At 39.4% G+C, this 23,669-nt stretch overlaps 1 long non-coding RNA gene across 1 annotated transcript; it reads left to right on the top strand.

Annotated features, from left to right (window-relative positions):
- The first annotated feature begins 301 nt into the window (after positions 1-301).
- Positions 302-18,449, top strand: LOC131499262 (uncharacterized). Its single transcript, XR_009255779.1, has 3 exons — positions 302-3,040; positions 3,592-3,681; positions 17,995-18,449. It is a non-coding gene; the product is annotated as an uncharacterized LOC131499262 (long non-coding RNA).
- The last annotated feature ends 5,220 nt before the right edge of the window (positions 18,450-23,669 follow it).

The following is a 23,669-nucleotide window of genomic DNA, read 5'->3' as shown; positions in this document are numbered from 1 at the left end:
TTAAATAAGGTGCTTGTACTCATACCTTAATAAACAATGTCATTCAATCATTTCAGATCTCTAGGACCTAGACAGTAAAGATCCAGGGATGACCGATGCAGCCCATGTTCCGAAGGAGTTCATGGAGAGCTGAGAAAGTGTTTGATTCAAGAGATAGTTGCAACCAAGTGTGATTCACGCTAAGGGGAAGTTTCAGGTGTGGCGGAACGGGTACCAGGTGTGGGGGGGGGGAGGGTGAAGCCAGTGGGGGGTGAGGGGTGGCGGGTTCTTCTCCCTGTCTCTCCCCAGGCTCCATCTTTATTCACATCAGCTGGGGCACTTGTTGTTCCCAACTGATGTTCAACTGAGAGGTGAATGGTAATGAGTAAAAGAACGTCAGTGTCAATATTACTTGGGGGGGGAGAAAAAACTCCCCCCAGCAGGCTCTACAGGATTATAATCTGACTGAGAAAAGTACAGACTGCAAATGGGTGTGGCTGTTAGTGAATATTAAAGTGACTTCTCAAATGATCACCGACTGTGAGTGAGAACATGGATACTAATGATCATGACAAGAACAGCTGTCATTTATGTAGTCTGCAGGATGGCAGGTGCCCTGGGAAAGGACTCTGCATCCCTCGCCTCATTTCGTCCCCACTCATCCTTGTCCCCAGGGTTTAGTTGAGAAAATTGCACCTCAACAGGGTTGACAGGTAGCAGAACTTCAGAGGTCTATGTTTCAAAGGCCTGAGTCGTTTCCACTGTCTCCCCTCCCCATACCCACGGCAGACAGACAGATGGACTATGCACGTACAGTTGTAACGGGCCTCTTGGAGAGCGATCAAAATCAACTGCTCTCCTTGTCCCCTGTGCCCACTCCCACCCGCACGATGGGATACGTGCTTGTCTTGCCCCTAGTGGAGGCTGAGATGGGCTTTTCCAGCCACCCTTATATAATACAGAACACCCTGTTCACTATATGTCCTGAAGGTTTCTCATTTCAGTAATGGGTATGTTCCATCCAACGTAAGGGTCCAAACTCCAGACCTCCCTAACGGCACACTTCGGCCGTGTTCTCCCCTGGCTGGGTCTGCTGCTGACTGCAAGCTGGTACTGGGAGAGGCGGGGCCGTCGGCCCCACCCCCGTTTCTCTGCCTTTTGCCTCCCCCAGTGTGGTCAACGGTTTCTGATCCCTCCAGGGTCCAAGTGGCGGAGGGAGGAGGGGTCATGAAAGGACAAAAGGTTTTACTGGTTAAGTCCTGTCTTGAACTTGCTGCCATATCACAAGGTTGCATGAAGAGAATATCATTTTAGCACCACACACAAAAAAGGCAGATTTGTTTAATTTTGGAGGAACGCTGAGAAATAGTAATGATCTCCAAAACTAACTGAGCTCGTTTTCTGTGCTGTACAAACACATACACTATCAGAAGTGGCTACAATTACTTTTTCCCATTTTATTGTTAGGGAAACTGAGGCTCTGAGAGTAACCTATCAAGATCAGATAGCTCATTACATGGGAGACCAGGGATTAGGGCCCAGAGAATCTGACTTTAGAACTTGGTCTCTTAACCTCTCTGCTATGTGAAGTTGGATATCTATCAGAGAGGAAGGTATTATTCGTTACCAACTTGACAATTTGCCTTCTTTCTTATTCTAGGGCATATTGCCAGACTGGATAGTATTTCCTTTTAACAGCTGGCACCAAAGCAAATTAAATGAAAATGAGTAACCTGAAAAAAAAAAAGAAAAAAAGCCCCACTTTCTGAAATTGTACTAATTTATGATCATAAAGGGAACTCTTGTGTTTGAAAATAACCAACAACTCAATTGGATGTTGTGTAAAGAATCAGTAAAACAAAACAAATCTCAAGGGAGCTCATTTGTATAACTAGAAACTATCTCAAGAAAATTATTTCTCGGCATTGCGTGATACTTGGGAGCGTATTTCATACAGTCAAATTCGCACCCAGAAATAATTTGTGTAGGAAATAAGACACCCTCCCCTCAACACATGGCTTGCGGGGAGAGAGGAATCCATCACTGATAACGACTATCACATAAACAGCTTTTATGTCAGTTGCTGTATTTGTCCCTTTCCCGATGCTGTAGTTTACTGGTACTCGAAATAGCTTCGAAGCACTTTTACATATTACAATTTCCCAAAAGCACATTTAGTTCAAGAGATTGGGGGATTTGGGGTGGAAGTGAGCATTTTGGAGTGGCTGCCTTGCACACACCAGTCTCCACCCCTTTGTCTAAGCCGCCCCCTCTGTACGGTCCATCTACACTGTCTCTACCTGTTGAACTCCTACTCATCATACAAAGCCCACACAGATTGTCACCTCTTCACGGAAGTCTTTGTCATCACCACAACCAGATGTGCCGTCTGCCTCTACTGGACCGCAGAATGTTTTATAATTCACCTTTGCAACATTCTTCCTTGTATGAGAGTTAGCCTATCTTTGTCCTGGTTAGAGAGTTGTTACTTGCAAGGTAGCATAGTCCAGGTTGGGAGCAGAGGGTGCCAAGCTAAGGCCCCCAGGCCAGATTCTCCCCACTGCCTAGTTTTGTGCAGCCCTTGGGATAGGAATGATTTATGTATTTGTTAATGGTTCAGAAAAAGTTAAAGGAATAATATTTCACGATATAGGAAAATGATAGGCAATTCAGATTTCATTGTCCAACACTTAATTTTTATTGAAACACAGCCGTGCTCTTTTGTTTATGTATTGCCTATGGCTGCTTTTGCACTAATACGGCAGGGTCGGATACTGATGACACAGACCATGTGGCCCACAGAGCCTAAAGTATTTTCTGTGTGACCCTTTACGTTTGTTGACTTTTGCTTTAGAGCAGGTGTTCTATCAGCATAACTTGGAGGGCTCGTTAAACCAGACTGTTGGGCCCCACCCTTATAGTTTCTGATTCAGAAGGTCTGGGGTGGGTCCTGCGAATCTGCATCTCTAACGAGTTCCCAGGTGACCCTTCTGCTGCTGGTTGGAACCCACACTGCGAGAATCACTGGTCTAGCGGTAAAGGATGGTCTTTGAAATCACAGGTATGTCTGTAACTATTGTGTCATTTATCAAACAGCTAACCTCTCTGTATCTAAGTTCTTTCATCTGTAAAATGGGGCCATGACAAGTTGGTCAGGTTGTATGATGTCTGTGAAAGTTCCTGGAACATGTAGTAGGAAGTCAATAAACAGCTGTTTGTTTCCTTCCCTCCTTCCTTCTTTTCCTTCTCCCCACCCTTTCTGAGCAGGAACGGTACGTGTTCGCTCACGGACTCTGACTGAATTGCCTTTCTTCATGAGGCTGCTTGGGAATTTTAGAGCAGTGGACAACTCATGATGTGTCTCCTTCCAATAAGGTCCTTTCATGTAACTCAGACAAGTCAGGCAGGGAAAACCATTCTTACGTAATTTACTTAAGCATATACCGTGCCTAAGTTTCTTCACTAAGGAACAAAATTAAGATGGAGGTCTAAAAAAGAGATAGTCTGTCTACTTCTGAGAAGTTTTCAGGATAAAGGCAGAGGACAGGGTTTAAAAAATTAATGGTTGCCCTTTAGTTAATTGTAATCAGGTGGTTTTGTCTTTCTTCCCAGGAGGAATGATAAAGGGCAAGTACTTCAGGAACAAAACCATGCTGAAATCTTCAAGGAACCAGATAGGAGTGCCCCCAAAGAACTATATAGGTGATTTGAAAGGAGCTTTTTTTTCTTGAGCCGGGCTTTAAAACCACAGTTAAATTAAGCACACAAAAATACTAAGTTTTCCCTAGGAATATTTTTCTTTGGAACTTAGCCGTTCCTGCTTTCATAAAAGGGTTTTGAGAATCAAGTGAGATAATTAATACAATTGTATTTGAAAATTGTAAAGTACTGTGTAAATGTGAGGGAAATCAGGTTTCCCACATTAAGCCGCAGCATAATTAGGGGAGAAAGAGCGCAGTTTCTTGGATGACTAGCAGAGGCTGCAGAGGATTAAGGGGGTGCTGGAGGACCCCACTTCTTTCCATCTTAGCCCCGGGGAACGTATGCACCTTAATTTACCTGTTAAGCTAATTATAGAGAAGGCCTTTTAACCTTCTTGCTCTCAAATTTCTTACTTTCTTTCTCTACATGTGGCAGAACTGGAAAGAGGAATTAACCTCACGGGTTCCCTCCACCAGGGCACAAAACCTCAGTTGTTTGCTCCCCTTAGGCCCGGTTAGAAAGGGTACTTTTCCACTTCACCTTTACATTTTTGCCCTAGCGCCCCCCTTTCCATGATCTCTTTGACTTCTTCAGCCGTGGTGACATTTGCAAATCATGTTGTTGCATGTTCAGTAACCTCCTTCTACTGTCAAAAAACACGTTTTCAGGCATTGGTGTGCGAGTATATGCTTACCGACTAGCTCTCCGGGAACATGTATGGAGGTCTGTACTCAACATGACTGATTTAAAGGACGTGTAGCACACACTTTACAGCTGGAGACAAACGACACGCTATTCCTCATTGTAAATTCCATAAAGCCATCCGATTTTCACAGCATGCTTTTGTTGATTTGTGTCGAATTCTTGTATCCGTATCCAACCTAGGGTTGCCACTGGTCAGTAAGTGTAGTTTTGACATAAATCCAAAAATTGGTTGGTTGATGTTTTCCTTCATGTTTATTAGTAGGATACAACTGACAGACATAGGGGATGTTCGTCCGTGATATGAACGACTCCTTTGCTGAACTGGGTAATAGCAGTGAATACCGGAAGAATTTTGCCTTCATTTTTTATGGGATTATGACTATAGAAACAATACACGTTTAATTTCATTTGCATGATTGTTATTTGCATTTGCTCCATCACTTCCTTAAGCCTAGATGATCAGTGAAATGATGAATCAAGTCCTGATCTGTAGCACTTACCGATTTCTGTGGTGTAAATGCTCCTAATGCTAGGAACTTGGGCTCTGACTTGGGACTTAGGTGTAGGGTATGGGCCTTCAGATGGGGTATCGGGCTCTCCCTGGCTTGCCCTCGCCTCCAGTGTCTGCCCTCCAAGTTGGGAGTGTCAGCTAAATTTTCAACGTTTGCTACCTGTTCTTTGCTAATTTTACCTCTTTTTGCTTATTTCTTTCAACTTTAGAGGTGGGGTTTTGGATATATCATTCTTAGGGGTTTCTCATATTTTAAACATTGCAGAGAATTTTGAACACTGTATAGAGGGAGAAAAATGAAAAGCAGTCACAATCTAATTTCTCAAGATGTTGATGTAGTTCTATTGGTTGCTTTTTTGATACACTCAGATATAAATCTCACACTTTCCTTCTTTAACCAAACTAGGATCATAGTATACATTCATTTTTAAAGCATTTTTTAAAATCAAAGTATGCCATATATGCTGAAAAGTGCACAGATCAGTAAACTATTTCTATATGAGAATACCCCCATAAACACTACCTGGGTAAGGTAGTGGAATTTGGAGAGGTAGCGGTCTCTCTGAAGCCCCTCGTTAAGCCCCCTGCAAATCTGTCTCCTCGCCCTTTTGTCCAAAGTTAAAGGCTATCCTATCAGGTACTGTAAGTTAATTTTGTGATTATTGGGCTTTACCTTATAATTAGAAGCCTATGGACTATATTCTTCTGTATCTGGTTTCCCTTTCTTAGCCTTATGTTTGGGATTCATTTCTGTTGTTGTGTGTAGAATTTATGCATTTGCACTGAAGTTTTTTCTCATTATATGCATCTACCATAATCTATTTATCCACTCTACTTTTGATGGATGTCTGGGTTGTTTCCAGTTTGCATCTATTTCGAATGATGTTGTTATGAACATTCTTTTAATATGTTGGTTAGCGCATATGTGCCCTCATTTCCATTGGGTAATCACTACGAGTGAAGTTTCTGTGCACCCATCTACCTGCAGATGTCAGCTGTAGGTCGCATACCTACCGTTTCAGGAGATGATGCCAGGCTGTTTTCCTCCGTGCTGGTGACCATTTATACTCCCCTCGGTGGTGTAGGACACTTCCCGTTACCTCCCGTTCTCACCAACACTTGGCATTGTCCGTGTGCTTTTGAACTTTTTAAAACACAATATCACACTGTGTTTATTTGTGTTATTGTCTCATTGTTATTTGTTTCATTATTTTTAATGGCCATATGCAGTTTACGGTGTAGAGCAGGGATAGCAAACTTTTTCTGTAAAGGGCCAGAGAGTAAATATCTTCAGCTTGGTAGGCCACACAGTCTGTTGCAACTACTCAACTCTGCCATGGTAGCACAAAGGCAGCTGTAGACAACATGTAAATGAATGAGTGTGGGTGACTGTGTCCCAATAAAACCTTATTTATAAAAACAAGTGTTGGGCCAGTCTTGGCCCTTGGGCCATAGTTTGCAAATCTCCGGTATTTAGTTTCCTGATTATAATACTTTTCAAACTTGTTTTTAATCAGAAAAAAAGAAAACTTAAACCTGCAATAAACATCATCTGTTTCATACCTACTGCGAGCCAAACACTGTGCTTAGTTTTGGGAATCTGGTTGCATATCACTTGCTGACAAATTCTTCGTGGATCCTATGTTCTAATTAGGGTAGACTGGTGATTACTATCCCTGCCCTCCAACAAGAAGTGAATCTTTTTTCTAAAATTTTTTATTTTTTTTATGTTTATTTATTCTTGAGAGAGACAGAGTGGAGGGACAGAGAGAGAGGGAGACACAGAATCTGAAGCGGGCTCCAGGCTCTGAACTGTCAGCACTGAACCCGACACAGGGCTCGAACTCACAAACCGCGAGATCATGACCGGAGCCCAGGTCGGACGCTCAACCGACTGAGCCACCCAGGTGCCCCCCGAAAAAGTGAATCTTGACTGAAACTCACTATGTAGAACGGATAAAAGCAGAACTGTTTGACTCAGAAATATTGAACTCAGAGTCCTAACAACGTGGCCACTTTCTGGCCCCAGTAGTTCCCCGTGTGTTCAATGCTAGGGCTCTACGGATCACAGCTTGAAAACCATGACGAGACTATCAATTGTAGCATTCTGACAGTCTTTTGGTATTATATCACTGCTTTGAATTTTTTTGTACATAAATCTTTGATCACGTTATTTCTACAATAGATTTCTAGCAGAGAATTTAGGAGGTCAAAGGATGTAACTATTTTGAAGGCTCTTGCTCTATTTTGCCAAAACATTTTTCAGTCTGTGCTACCATGAGCAGTGTGACAGGAGCTGTATCTCACCTTTGCCAATATCCAGGATTGGCATTTAAAAAGCATTTGCAAATTTTATAGGTGGAAAATATACATTTCAATTCACATTTCTTTGATTAGTTGAGTGCCAAGCATTTTTTTTATATTTAGTAATCATTTGCATTTTCCCCCTCTGAATTGATGAGAATAGGTCATTTTGAGCACAATGGAAATAGAGTTTTGAAAAGAAATGAACAAATCACCTTTTTTCCTCAGATACCAGACTTTGAATTGGAATGGGGTCATGGTCAAGAAAAGCCCATTTCTGTAGAACCCCCCTTGTTATACAAGCGTGTATTTTACTCCAGATACATTACTGTTCTTAATTTGATAAAATATAATATTATTTTTTGAATGTTTAAAACACTATGGTATTTGCTAGGTAAAACACAATTTTATAGGTACAGAGTCAAGTGTGAGAGAGAAACAGCGTGGTGTCAGATGGTGAAAAATGGAACTAGATGTAATGAAAGTAACAAGGTGTGTGTGATGGCCTGAATGTTTGTGTCCCCCAACCCCTTTCAAATTCATATGCTGAAGCCTAACCCCCCAATGTTATGGTGTTTGGAGGTCGGATATTCAGGGAGGTAATTAGGTCATGGGGGTGGACATTCACGAATAGGATTAGTGTCCTTTTAAGAAGAGATATGCGGGACGTCTAGGTGGTTCAGTTGGTTGAGCATCCGACTTCAGCTCAGGTCATGATCTCAGTTTGTGAGTTCAAGACCCACATCGGGCTCTCTGCTTTCAGAGCAGAGCCCGCTTGAGATCCTCCATCCCTCCTGGCCCCCTCTCTTTGTCCCTTCCCTGCTCATACTCTCTTTGAAAAATGAATAAACATTAAAAAAAAAAAAAGAAGAGATATCAGAGAGATGATCTCTTTCTGCTCTCCACCTTTTGAGGATTCAAGGTGAATCTTGTCTGCACGGAAGCAGGAATGCCTTCACCAGACAGTGGGTCTGCCTGCACCTTGATCTTGGACTAACCATTCTCCAAAACTGTACGAAATTGATTTTTGTTGTTTAAGCCGTCCAGCCTATGGTATTCTGACTGAGATAGAAATTTGGATTAGTCAATGTAGCTTATAACAAAAAAGCTAAGAAAGAGAGTTATCATAAGATATTAGCTCACACTTATAGAGACAGAGAAGTCCCACAACCTGCCGTCTGCAAGCTGGAGAGCCAGGAAAGCTGGTGGTGTAGTCCGAATGCCTGAGAGTCAGAGAACCGAGGGTATAGGTTCAAGTCCAGATCCAAAGGTCTGAGAATGAGGAGCACTGAAGCAGGAGAAGATCGATGTTTCAGCGTAAGCAGTCAGGCAGAGAGTGAATCCCACCTTCCTCCACCTTTTTGTTCTATTCAGGCCCTTAATGGATTGGGTGGTGCCCACACACAGCGGGGAGGGCCATCTGCTTTGCTACCGTCTCAGCACATGCTTCCCTCACCCGAGTCACCCTGCCTGTTTCATTCCTGCTCCCAGCTCAGAGTTCTTGAACGTCCTCAGGGAAGCCTCACCTGATCCCTGAGATTAGGTCAGGGCCCCAGTTTTGTGAACTCCCTGACCCTTCACTTCTCTGGCATCATCACAATGGTAATTAAATAACCAGTTGTGCAGCTCAACCTTTGATGTCTGCATTATGGTTTCCATGTCAGTTAGGGGAGAACCAACTGGAAGGCAGAGTCAGAGTTTTATTGCCCACATACCACACCTCACACCCTACCTGTTAGATGAGAGAGGAAGGGAGAGAGGGAGAGGGACTCATGTATATATTTTTAAGCTGCATTTCTCTTTTTTCCTCTGATTCTGACCCCAATGGAGAAAACATTATCAAGGGTGACAAGATACATTACCTTGTTGTCGCTACCTTTGTCCCTAATTCTGGGACATCCCTTCCCTCCACCTTCTTGTGAGCTTTCGGCTCTCTGTCTTCAGCGTCTGGCCTGAAATGCCATAGAAACTGGGTTTTTAACATCCTAGTGCTTGATTACGCCCCACCCATTACTTCCCAAAGGTGTGTGGGAAACCATCACCAAGGGAAGGGTAATGAGCCAAAGGGTTATCACCTGGTGGTTGTGTTCACCAGACAAAAGAAACACAAGGTGGGTTGTGGGATAGTGAAACATGACCTAATCCTGGGGTTGCTGGGACTAGACCCCTGACACCTAGCTGTAGAATATTTCACCAGTTACTCTGAAGTCATAGGCTCATACCATTAGGCCAGAGATAGGCTGTAAATCCCATGAGTGTGGGGACCCTGGGGGTCTTGCCTACTTCTCTGTCCTAGTGTCCTCACAGTGGTCTAGCTCATAAATTTGTACCCGGTAAACATTTGTTAGGTGTGTGGAGGAATTAAATGTTTATTCAATTTAAATGTTTATCTATTTTGAGAGAAAGAGAGAGAGACAGAATCCCAAGCATACTCTGTGCTGTCAGCCCAGAACCTGATGCGAGGCTTGATCTCACGAACGGTGAGATCATGACCTGAGCCGAAATCAAGAGTCGGGTGCTTAACTGAGTGAGCCACCCAGGTGCCATGACTTTCCATTTAGAATTTATTTTAGTGTAGACCATGATTTAGAGAACTAGCCTTATTTTCCCCACCAGTGATCTGTCTGTAACTTCAGTGGTGAATGTCGAATAATTTATCCTTTTCGTATGGACTTAAACCACTACACTTACTGTATGCTAACCTCGTATCTGTACTTGGTGCTTTCTGTTCTATTCTGTTTGTGAATCTGTTGGTCTGTTTGATCCCATCACCATCACCCTTTTAGAAATTGTCCCTGATTATGTTTTCCCAGTAGCCAATAGTAAATTTACTTATTTTTATAGAAGGATCTTATTTTCATAGATTGTGCAAGAAGATAGTGCTTGAATATCCTTAAAGCTCGGAGTCAAAATCACAGAATATTATGATACTGCATTCTGTTACTATACTCCAGTTAATGTATACAGCACAGCTAGTCATTTTATTTCCAATTGTGGTGTCATATTTTAAAATAAAAAAATACGGAATATATTAAAAGTACATTCTACTGAAAGTGCCTGTTTACCGCGTTAAAGGAACTTTCAGCAGCTCGCAGCAATGTCCTTTTCTTTCTCTGGACAATGGTGAGTGAGTTGGAAGAATCTTGACCTTCTGGTCTTCTAGAGAAGACTAGGAAGCAAAAGAAATTGTAGAATACATCATGCATTTCTGGAACGTCTCCTCCTTCCTCATTACTAATTTTCAAAATCTGCTTGGCTATTCTCACTCCTTTATTATTCCTGATAAACCTTACAATTATTGTGTCAAATTCTGAAAGGGAAATCCTGCTGATATTTTGACTAGAATTGAATTACATTTAAAGATTAATTTGGGGAATTTTCAGGTCTTTGAAATATTGAATGTTTTCATCCGGGAGCATGATATGCTTTTTTTTTTTTTCTTACTCTGTTGTCTTTGATGCCATTTAATAGCATTTTTAGACTCATATGAGTCCTACATCCTCCCTCTGTTCCTCCCTCTCTTTTTCCCTCCTTCTCTCTCATCTTGATTGTAAGTGGATGTTTTTTCCCCCACTAACTTTTCAAAACGAGCTATTTACTTAAAAAATAATTATCGGCGTCTGGTTGGCTCAGTCAGTGAAGTGTTTGACTTCGGCTCAGGTCATGATCTCATGGTTCATGGGTTTGAGCCCCACGTAGGGCTCTGTGCTGACAGCTCAGAGCCTGGAGTCTGCTTTGGATTCTGGGTCTCCATCTCTCTTCTCTGCCCCTCCCCCACTCATGCTCTGTCTGTCTTTGTCTCTCAAAAATAAATAAACATTAAAAGTATTTTTAAAAAATTAAAAAAAAATCAAGTGCTTGCATAGTGAGTGGCAGTCTCATTCTGAGTAATCCAAGCCATTTACTTAAATGTGGTAAAATAAATATAACATAAAATTTAACATTTGAAGCATTTTTAAGTGTATAGTTTAGTGCAATCAGGTGTATTCACATCGTTGCCCAAGAACCCCTGCTAGCCATCTTCATAACTGTTCCTCGTCGCAGACGGAAACTCTGCCTCAAGCCATTGTCTTTTGAGTAACCAGTGTGATCAGACATTTTAGAAAACTCTGCTATTAGTCTCAATCATTTTACAATGGATTTTTTGGTCCATTTTCAAGGTATATATTTGTGTTGTATGCAAATATAGATAAGTCTGCCTCCTTTTTTAGGCAATGCCTCATTTACTTTTCTTGCATTATTACAGTGGTACTTGGAACTTCTACCATAATCCTAAATAGCAGAAGTGATTACGGACCTCTTTGTCTTGTCTATCTTAATGAGATTGCCTTTAGCATTTTTTTTTTTTTAATTTTTTTTTTTCAACGTTTTTTATTTATTTTTGGGACAGAGAGAGACAGAGCATGAACGGGGGAGGGGCAGAGAGAGGGAGACACAGAATCGGAAACAGGCTCCAGGCTCCAAGCCATCAGCCCAGAGCCTGACGCGGGGCTCGAACTCACGGACCGCGAGATCGTGACCTGGCTGAAGTCGGACGCTTAACCGACTGCGCCACCCAGGCGCCCCAGCATTTTTAAATCTTTTTAAAAACATGTTTATTTATTTTTGAAAGAGAGAGAGAAAGAGCACACATGTGCAAGTGGGTGGGGGCAGAAACAGGAGGGCACAGAGGCTCCAAAGTGGGTCCCACGCTGACAGCAAAGAGCCTGATGCAGGCTTGACCTCAGGAGCTGTGAGATCATGACTTGAGCTAAAGTTGGACTCTTAACCAAAGGAGCCACCCAGGCACCCTAGCATTTTTTTAAATGATAGGTATACTGTTACTTGGTGGCTGACTGTTTGATAAGGATATTCTTTGCTAAATTATAGAAGTGTATTTCAATCCCTATTTTGTTGGGAAATTTTTTATTAATCAGGGATAGATGCTCTATCTTATAAAATACTTTTCTACCTTTATTGAAGTGTGCAAAATTTTTGCTATTTAGCCCTAGTAACATGGAACTATTTTTGCATTCTGTTTTTTTTTAAATTTTTTTTAACATTTATTTATTTTTGAGACAGAGAGAGACAGAGCATGAACGGGGGAGGGGCAGAGAGAGAGGAAGACACAGAATCGGAAGCAAGCTCCAGGCTCTGAGCCATCAGCCCAGAGCCTGACGCGGGGCTCGAACTCACAAACCGCGAGATCGTGACCTGAGCCGAAGTCGGCCGCTTAACCGACTGAGCCACCCAGGCGCCCCTATTTTTGCATTCTTAAACTTCATTTTGTTGTAGCTCTGATTCTCTTAGTCTGCCACTTTGTTAGGTTTGTTTAAATGTTACTTGGAATTTTAGGGCTATACTTAAAAGTGAGATTTCTGAGAGAGGAATTTTATTTTTTTATTCTTAAGGTTTCCTATTGGTATTTTCTCTCTCTCATTTCTGTTTAAATTTTATCTTCTGTTTAATTGGCCATTTCCAAGAATTAGTTCTCAGATACACGAGTTCTGCTATATTTTCTAAGTATTAGTTTCTCCTTACTGTAATCACTTACTTCTTTTTCTATAGGTTTATAGCTTCCTATGTTGAATGTTTTATTATTTCTTGTTTAATAATGAAAGCATTTAAGACTATGAATATTCATCTGAATACAGCTTTGACTGCATTCTGTGAAATTTGCTATTTGTTGTGCTTGGAGCTATTTTCTAAATTGTGTCAATATATAGATTTTACTTCCAACCTGACCCAGGAGCTATTTTGTAAAGAGTTTAAACTTTTCTGGTGATAGAGTTGTGAGAAAACAGGCCTGTCCAAATTCTATTTTTGAAAATTTTCTGAGATTTTCTTTGTAGATAAATAGAAAATGGGTATTTTCTAGGTATACCTAATTTATTTAAAACAGGAAGTCTGTTAGTTTACTTTTTTTGTCAGTTCTTCCTTGAAAATTTTATAGCAATTGCTTTATGTGTTTTTATGCCCGTACCTAAAGGGTCTTGACCATTGCATGATTATTGGTTCTGCCTTTACCAGGTGGTTGCATTTTGTGTGATGGGAGTGTTCCCGAAGACCTTGCAAATCCAAGACTGATTTTCCATTGGGATAAATGTAAAGCGTGTGGGAGAGGGTATTCTTGGTGTGCATAAATCATTAAGAGTTGTGGTGTATTTTTGCTTTAATGATTCTTTGTTTTTCAGCGTTCTTCTGATATGAATTTCAAAAGGTGTAGTATATCATAATGGCTTGTTTTTTAAGTTTAGTTACTTATTTTGAGAGAGAGAGAGAGAGAAAGAACGAGTGGGGGGGGGGCAGAGAGAGAGGGAGAGAGAAAATCCGAAACAGGCTCCACACTGCCAGCACAGAGCCCAACGCAGGGCTCAAACTCATGAACCATGAGATCATGACTTGAAATGAAATCAAGTCATGTGCTTAACTGACTGAGCCACCCAGGTGCTCTTAGCTTCCATTTTAAAGTTTTTCAGGTTACCATTTGTATTATTATTTAACAAACATTCTTATAAATATACAAATAGTTTAACATTCAAGTTTAACAATTACTTTTTATAGGCTATTTTTACTGGCTTATTTTATAGGCTTATTTTTACCGTGTATTATAGTAAAGTAATAAGTATCCACTAAAGTCATCTGCAGAACTTCTAGCATTTAGCAGCAATATGGGTCCCAGGATAATGACAGACGATAGTCAGAGGGTCTATTTGTTTTCTGCTAACATGGTGCCATCATGTGGCAACATCAATCATCATCCTTCCCATCCTCACTGTCAAAACAAACCCTATGTAATATACATGCCAGGCTGTGTTCTAAGTACTTTAAATATATTAACTCATTTAATACTCGTGACGTCGTATAAGATGGTGATTATTATGATTCCCACTTCATAGATGAAGAAGCCAAGGCACAAGTAGATAAAGCAACTTGTCCAGGTTACAGAGCTTGTAAATGGTGTCGCTTGTAAAGAGCAGGATTAAAACACACTCAGCCTGGCTCTGGAGTCCCCAGTCCTAAGTGCCATGCTATTTCACTGTTTACAATTCACTTGGTTGGAAAGCTCTGTAATATTGCTGTTTTTCAAGAACTGAAAATGCTGGGCTTTGTATTATTTCAAATTTTGCACATAAAGTACACTTTTTTAATTAGTTTTTTTTTAATTTTTCATTTAAATTTTAGTTAGCCAACATACACTGCAATATTGGTTTCAAGTTTCAGTGCAATATACAATTCAGTGCTTCATCACTTACATATAACATCCAGTGCTGATAAAGTACAATTTGCTTAAGGTGTTTATATCCTGCTATTTAACTTACCTAATTCAAAATCACACACAATGTAACTATACTGTTTTTGCTAAATTGCATTACAGAAAGCTTGCCTGAGTTTATATCTTATATTATAATCTTACCACCATTATTAAAAAGCAATCTTTGTCAGCAAGGGGAAATGTAAAACAACCTGTTGTTTTCATTTGCATCTCTTACTGAATTAAAAATAACTTTTTTGACCTTTAGTGTCTCTTCTGTAGATTTCCTGCATATGTCAATTTTTCTTCTGGGGTGTGAGTATTTTGCTCTTTGATTTCTGAAAATTCTTTCTGTTTTAAAGATGCCAACCAATCCTTCAAATTTAAAGCAGCGTGACATAACAGTACAGTTGTGTTTGGTATGATTCTGAATTATGTTTGTTGTAATTTTTTTGTTTGCCTTTATCTCTGAATTTTCTTTCTGAGTTTTTATTCAGTTAATAGAAAATTTACATTTTTATGTTATCAACTCAGTTGCTGATTCCCTTTGTGATTTATTACATAAGCATTCCTCCTACCTCAAGAGGTTGGTAAATGCTTAATAATACCTGTTCTCTTTTTTTAATGATACAGTCTTGTTTCCTTTAACTCTTTATTCCGGCTGGGATTTCTGTTTGTGTGCGGCAAAAAGAGAAATTCTTGGAGTGAATCTTGCAGTTGTCAGTTCATTGTGCTAACGCAATTTATTAAAATCACTAGATCTGATTTTAGGCACACCTTTAATTAAATTGATGTACGTGGTAGATCCCATCTCTCAGTTATTGGTTCTGTTCTACCAATTCCCTTTGTCTATTTTCATGTGATATCACACTGTTTATTGCACCTTGAGATAGCGGTTAGGGCTGGTCTGACTCCACTGGTATTTTCTTCACTGGCCAGATTTATCCTCCCACTTTTATTTAAAAGTTAGATTGCAGAGGGGCGCCTGGGTGGCGCAGTCGGTTAAGCGTCCGACTTCAGCCAGGTCACGATCTCGCGGTCCGTGCGTTCGAGCCCCGCGTCGGGCTCTGGGCTGATGGCTCGGAGCCTGGAGCCTGTTTCCGATTCTGTGTCTCCCTCTCTCTCTGCCCCTCCCCCGTTCATGCTCTGTCTCTCTCTGTCCCAAAAATAAATAAAAAACGTTGAAAAAAAAAAATAAAAAATAAAAAATAAAAGTTAGATTGCAGAGGCATTTAGAGCATGGGCACTGGAGCCAGCCTTCTCAAGTTCAAAACCCAAAAACCTCAGGCGGGTTGCGTAACCTCTCTCTCTGCCTCAGTTTCCTCACTTGCAAGTAACAGCAGGTATCTTCTAGGAGAACAATAGTAGTATCTTCTGCGTGGGGCGACGGTGAGGGTTCATGGAGCCATGGACCGTATCAGAACTGACACCTGCTGCAGGGAGAAGTAGGAGCTCTCGACTCACCAGTCGCCCCGGGCCTGTGACATCGCAAACGGGGATTAACGTGTACAGACTGCTTACTCCTCACACCGCTTTCTGAGAGCACTTACTGGCTTATATCCTTTATTTTAGTCAGTTAGTCAACGTTCGATACACTAGAAACTACTAGAGCATTCTGAAAAGTGAGGGCTTGCAGACCAGCACAAGATGGTTACTTTTGCTTCCTTATCAAGCACATGCTGTTCATGGACAAATTTGGAACTCAGTCTTCTTTCCTTATCTCTCAAGGCTGGATAACTATTAACAGAACTTACCAGATAAATATTTGTAGCTTTCTTCGTAGGCCACACATAATTTTCATTTAGATGCTTCACAGATACTGTAATTCTTTTGTTATTATTATGGATTGGATTACTTTTTAAAATGTTTTCAGACTCATTATTACTAGTATTAGAGTTATAGTTTTTTTGAATATATGTTTTAGCAAGTCACTTTACTCTTTTTCCTTTTCCTTTCACTGCTTCTCCTGAATTATTTTCCTTATTATCATTCCCCCATCGTTGTCTGGTTTACCAACTATACTTTCTTTTTCTATTTTTTTTAGCGTCTTCCTTAAATTTTTCATGACATATTTGACTTAGGTTTAAAGTTAATGAATGTCTTCGTCCTCTTCCCGACCTTAAGAAGACCTTAAAATGGTTTATTCTGATCTCCCCTGTCATCTTCCATATTTTTCTTATTTACTGGCTCCATCTTACTTTTTTTTTTTTTTTAACACTTTTTGAAATACTTACAGATTCACAGGAAGTTGCAAAGGTAGTACAGAGAGATCCCTGTATCGTCCACCCGTTCCCTCTAAAAGTTACATCTTTTTTTATAGTTAATTTTTTAATGTTTATTTATTTTTGAGAGAGAGAGAGACAGAGTATGAGCAGGAGAGGGAAACAGAATCCGAAGCAGGCTCCGGGCTCTGAGCCAGGAGCCTGACATGGGCCTCAAACCCACGAACTGCGAGATCACGACCTGAGCCGAAGTCAGATGCTTAACTGACTGAACCACCCAGGCGCCCCTAAAAGTTACATCTTATGTAACTATAGTGCGATATCAAAAACAGGAAGTTGACACTGGTTCAGTGTCTGTTTGCAGTTCTGGGTCGTTTTCTCACGTGTGTAGATTTGTGTGACCAGCACCACAATCAAGATACGGAACTGACCCACCATCGCAAAGATCTCCCTTGTGATATTCCCTTTAGTCTTACTGTCACCCCCGCTCTTTCACCAGCAACCACGAATCTGTTCTCTATCTCAATAACTGTCTCGCTTTGAGAATGTCATATAAATGGGATCATACAGCATGAGACCTTCTGAAGTTGGCTCTTTTCACATAGCATAGTGTACCTGAGATCTCTCCGTGTTGTTGAGTGTATCAATAGTTCATTCCTCTTTATTGCTAAGTAATATACCACCATTTTGTTTTATTCCCCCAACATTTGTGGTTATTGTTGTTATTACTCTTAGGTTTATTGATGTGCTTGCCACTTTCCCTACTTACCATTATTTCTTGCATCTCTCTACTTCCTTCTGAGTTCAATTTCCTACTTTGTAAAAGTACTGCAGCCTTTAGTTAAGTCTTTCAGTGGGGGTTTGTTAGTGCTAAGTTCTTTCCATCTTTGTTTATCAAAAATTATCCTTTATCCCCCTTACTCTGAATGGTAGTTCAGGTGGATAGATTTTTCTAGATTCGAAGTTATTTTTTCACAAAACTTTGAGGATATCCCATCAGACTTCTGTTGCTGTCAAAAAGTCCCATCAATCTAATTATTGTCTATTTACAGGTAATTTTGTTGACTTTCTTTTGCTGAGTACCTAACCCCCTGCTCCCTCCACAGCTTTTTAAGGTTTTCTTGTTGCCTTTTCACTTCCACAGTCTTAGCATGCTTTAAATTGTGAATTTATTTTTATTTATCCTCTTCTAATCTTAGAACAAATTTCTGAAATAAAGAGTTATGATTTTTTTAAGTACTGAAAATTCTTAGCCAATATTTATTTATGTATTTATGTATGTATGTATGTATGTATGTATGTGTTTATTTATTCATTCTTAATGTTTATTTTTGAAGGACAGAATGTGAGCGGGAGAGAGACAGAGAGACACAGAATCCGAAGCAGGCTCCAGGCTTTGAGCTGTCAGCACAGAGCCCCATGTGGGGCTCGAACTCATGAGCTGTGAGATCATGATCCGAGCTGAAGTCGGCCGTCCAACCGACTGAGCTGCCCAGGCATCCCAGTCAGCATACCCTCTTCCCTATATTCTTTCTCTGAAGTCAAGAACAATTTATGTACAATAAAATTCACCTCATTTAGACAGAATGTTTGGTGTATGTTGACATCCATGATCATGTAACCACCGCTAGCATCTGTAACAGGGTATTTCCATTGTCCCAAGAAGTTCTTCTGTCTCCTTTGTAGTTGATGCCCTGTTTCCACCCCATCCCCTGACAACCATTCATCTGATTGATGTCTATAGTTTAACCTTTTCCAGATCATCATATAAATGGAATCATACTGTGTAGAACCTTTGTGTCTGGCTTTTTTTTTTTTTCCCCTCAGCATAATGCACTCGAGCTTTGTTGATACTGTTGCCTGTGTAGTTCCTTCCTTCTTATTCCTATGTAGTATTTCATTGTAAGACTCCACCACCATTTATGTATTCACCGGTCGATGGGCATTCAGGTTGTTTCCTGGTTTGGGCCGTTATGAATTAGGCTGCCATAAACGTTGGTGAACAGGTCTTTGAGGGACAAATGTTTCATTTCTCTTGGGTAAATATCTGGGATTGAAATTGATGGGTCATATGGCAATTGTGTGTGTGATTTTATAGGAAACGGTCAAACTGTTTGCCATGGCATTTTCTATTCACACCATCACCTTGTATAGACATATATTTGCTCCATATTCTCACCAGCACTTAGTACTGATAGCTAAAAAAAAAATTGTCCGTTCTAATAATGTTGTGGTGTCTCATTTGGTTTTCATTTGCATTTCCCTAGAGACCAATTATAATGAGCATCTTTTCATGTGCCTATTTTGTCATCTATATATCTTCTTTGGTGAAATGTTTGTTCAAATATTTTGCTCAGTATTTTAAACCAGACTTTTAAAACTGTTGTATTTTGGGAGTTATTCAAATATGCTGAATAGGAGTCCTTTGTCAGATATTGTTCTGCAAATATTTTTTTCCCAGTCTGGGGCTCATCTTTTCTTTTCCTTAACTGTATTTTGAGCAGCAGATGTTTTTTTATTTTGATGAAGGCTATCTTTTTATGTTCTTTCATAGTCTATACTTTTTGTTTCCTGTGAAAGAAATCTTATGTTTCCTATGATCACAAAGATTTTCTCTTATGATTTCTTCTAGACGTTTAAGACTTTAGGTTTTATAATTAGGTCTCTGACCTAATTTTTGAATTTGTGGTTGAGGTAAGCACTGAAGTTCCTTTTCCCATTTCCAACCAATTTTGAAAAGTTACATTTTCATTTCCATTTAGTTCAAAACACTTTATAATTTTACAATTTCTCTGATTTCTTCTTTGAGCCATGTATTATTTTTTAAGTGTTTTATTTTGTTTTCACATATTTGGAGGATGTTCTAGTTATCTTTTTAAAAAAATGTTTACTCATTTTTGAGAGAGAGAGAGAGAGAGAGAAAGCATGAGCAGGGGAGGAGTAAAGAGAAGGGCACAGAGGATCTGATGTGGACTCTCCACTGACAGCAGAGAGCCGAGGCAGGGCTCAAACACCCAAACTGTGAGACCATGACCTGAGCTGAATGAAGTCAGACGCTCACCTGAGCCACCCAGGCACCCCTAGATATCTTTCTGTTATTGATTTCTTTCTTTCTTGTTTTAGACTTTAAAATATTTTTATCATGGTTATGTTCAAACAAAATTAGAATTCCATTGTGGTCGGAGAGTGTATTTTGTATGACACAGATATTTTAAATTTATTGAACCTTATTTCATTACACAGAATAGGATCTATTTTGGTAAATGTTCTGTGGACTTAAAAAGAATGTGAAATCTTGCTGTTTTTGCCAGAGTGCTCTGAGGATGTCAGTTACATCAAGTTGATTTCTTTATTGATTTTTTAAAGTTTATTTATTTATTTGAAGAGAGAGAAAACGTGTGTGCACACAAACAAGTGGGGGTATGGGGACAGAGAGAGAGGGAGGGGGGAGAGAGAATCCCAAGCAGGCTCCACACTGTCAGCACAGAGCCTGCTGTGGGGCTCATTCCCACCAACCATGAGATCATGACCTGAGTCCAAACCAAGAGTCAACTGACTGAGCCACACAGGTGCCCTAACATCAAGTTGATTTATTGCTGGTCAAATCTTCAGTGTATTTGCTGATTTTCTCTTTGTTCTATAAATTATTTAGATGGGTTTTGAAATACATTCTCATCATGGACTTGTCTATTTCTCCTTGTAGCTTGATTGCTTTTTGCTTCATGAATTTTGAAGTTCAGTTATTAGGTGCATACTGTTTAGGATTGTCGTGAGTTCTTCATGAATTGATCCCTTTATTATTATGAAATGATTTTATTTACCTTTGGTAATATTCTTTCTTTTGAAATATACTTTGTCTGATTTTAATAGATCTACCCTACATTTTTTTTCGTTAGTGGTAGTATCCTTTTACTTTTACCTATCTGTGTCTTAATATTTGAAGTGCTTTTCTTGTGGGCAGCAAATACCTGAGTCTTGGTTTTTTTTAAATCTAATCTGAGAGTCTGTGCTTTTTAATTGGTGTATGTAAGCAATTTACATCTAATATGATTATTAATATGGTTAAATTTAAATCTATAATCTTGCTATTTCTTTTCTCTTTGTCTTATCTATTTTTGTTCCTTTTTTTTTGTCTTCTGCTTTCTTTTGGATTGAGTTTTTTGTATGTGGGGGGGTATGACTCCATTTTGTTCCCTTTGTTAGCATATTATAGTAAGCTCTTTGTTTTGTTATTTCAACTTGGGGGTTTATAATATAGATCTTTAACTTATCACAGTCTGCTTTCATGTGATATTACGCCATTTTACATCTGAGAACTTTACAAGAGTATACTTCCATTTCTCTTCTCCCTATCCTTGTGCTATTGTGAGTTACACTTTAGTTTTACATATATTATAAATCTTATTCTACATTGTCATATTTTATACAGCCAATTATGCTTTTTGAAAAACAACTTTACTTAGGAATAATTCACCCATTGGAAACATACAATTGAAAGATTCTCAGTAAGTTTATAGAGTCGTGCAGTTATTACCATAATCCATTTGTGTCACCCCTCAAAGGTCCCTCATGCACATTTGCAGTTAATCCTCATTACAACTTCAGCTCTGTGCAATAACTAATCTGCTTCTGCCTCTATAAATTACATTTTCTGGCATTTCACAACACGTCGTCTTTGTGTCTGGCTTCTTTTACTTAATATAATGCTCCTGAGATCCGTCCATGCTGTTGCTTGGGTTGGTAGGTTCTTTACTTTTATTGCTGAGTAATTTTTCATTGTATGGATGTACATAGTTTGTTTTTCCATTTGTCCATTGAAGAACATTTAGATTGTTTCCATTTAGGGCTATTACAAGTAAAGCTGCTGTGAACATTCACGTCTACATTCTTGTATGAACATGTTTTTATATTTCTAGGATAAACACCCAGGAGTGTGATTTCTCAATTGTATGGTAGTGTATCTTTAACTTTCTAAGAAACTGCCGTGCTGTTTTTTCAGAGCGGCTCTCCCATTTTGCATTCCAGCCAGCACTATGTAAGAGGTCCAACTGTTCCACATTTTTGTGAGCACTTGGTATGGTCAGCATTAATTTTAGCCATTCTAATAGGTGTGCAGTGGTATCTCATTCTGGCTTTAGTTTGTCTTTGCCCAATAGCTAGTGAAGTTGAACGTGTGCCTACTTGCTGTGTCTCTGTTTTTATGAAGTTTCTCATCAAATCTTTGTCCATTTTCTGTTTGAATTTTTTTGATTTCTTATTGAGTTTAGAGAATTCTCTATATATTATAGATACACCAACTTTCCAGGTTGTGTGATTTGCCAGTGTTTTCTCCTGGTCTGTAGTTTGTATTTTCATTCCACTAATAGGGTCCTTTAGAGAACAAAAGTATTAATGTTCAACCTACCAAATTATTTTTAATGGATCTTGCTTTCAGTGTCATGTCTAAGAACTCTTTGCATAAATCTGAGTCACAAAGATTTTCTCCAATATTTCCTTCTAAAAATTTATAGTTTAACATTTGTTATATAAATGACTCAAACGTGGTTTCTGTTTATTGGCCCCCTAGGTTGTTTATTTCTTCACTGCAGGCTGAGCCTTAGTAGCTCCAAAGCCCATCAGTGTAAGTTTTTACACACCCTGATATTTTTAAAAATAGCCCTAAACAAGCATATGTAGAGATTGCTGACTGTGCATACCTTGTGAAACCTCACCCAGCATCTGCTGAACATTAGAAAAGGTATAAATCCCCAAGGAGCTCTCTGACCAAGAGACTCTGCTACATGGCTGAGTGACAGCAGCTAGGCATGCATCCACCCTCTCTGATTCTCTTCTTCTTCAACGGTCCCCTTGCCCTTCTCCCATCTGATTGATAGCCAACCTCTGGATGGTTTCATACCGTGAGAAATTTCTTTTACGCAATCCTATCCAACCTCCACTCAATATAAGTGTATGTGTTCTGCCTCTCACAGTCGTGTCTTTTTCTTTAATCAAACTCCAAATCCCTTGAACTCCCTAGAACATTTTACATTAAAACAAGGTTTTTGTTTTTTTTTTTAATCTTCATTTATTTTTGAGAGAGAGTCAGACAGAGTGTGAGTGGGGGAGGAACAGAGAGAGAGGGAGACACAGAATCCGAAGCAGGCTCCAGGCTCCAAGCTGTCAGCACAGAGCCCGTCTCGGGGCTCAAACTCACGAACCGCAAAATCATGACCTGAGCCAAAGTTGGACACTTAACGGACTGAGCCACCCAGGCACCCCAGGAACATTTTACATTTAGATCTATGATTCCCCAATGAGTTAATTTTTCTTGTATAAAGTATGATTTTTTTCTTTTTTTTTTTTTTTGCTATGAGTTCCATTTGTTCCAGTGCCATTCATTTAATAGGATATCCTTTCTCCATTTAATTACTTTTGCATCTTTGTTGAAAATCAGTGGGCCATACTTGGTTGAAAATCAGTGGGTCTATTTCTGCACTCTGTATTCTATTCCATTATTGTGTTATTTTTAGATACTATTGTGAATGGAATTGTTCTCTTAATTTCATTTTTGAATTCTTCATTACTAGTACATAGAAATACAACTGATATTTGTATGCTGATCTTAGATCCTGTGACCTTTATAAACTTGTTAGATATTATATTGTAATATAATATAATGTTAAGTTTTCTTTTTTATTGCTTGGTATCTTCTACATATAGTATCATGTCATTTGTCAAAAAAAACCAGTTATATTTGTTTATTTCCAATTTTAATGCCTTTTTTCTTTTATTCTTTTTTTTTTTTGGAGGGACTTTATTTTACTATCTAGACTATCCAGTATTATGTTGAATAGATTTGTTGAAAGCAGACATTCATGCCTAATTCATGATCTTAGGGGAGAATCAGTCTTTTACCCTTCAATATGATAGAAGCTGTATATTTTTCATATATGCTCTTTATTGCATTCTTGGGTAAACCACAGGGTAAGAATACACTTGGTGTAGTATGTAATTTGCTGATATGTTGGTAAAT

The sequence above is a fragment of the Neofelis nebulosa genome, chromosome 17 (genome assembly GCF_028018385.1).
Source record: "Neofelis nebulosa isolate mNeoNeb1 chromosome 17, mNeoNeb1.pri, whole genome shotgun sequence".
Lineage (NCBI taxonomy): Eukaryota > Metazoa > Chordata > Mammalia > Carnivora > Felidae > Neofelis > Neofelis nebulosa.
The sequence above is the reverse complement of the archived record's forward strand: the minus strand, read 5'-3'. Positions and strand labels throughout refer to the sequence as shown.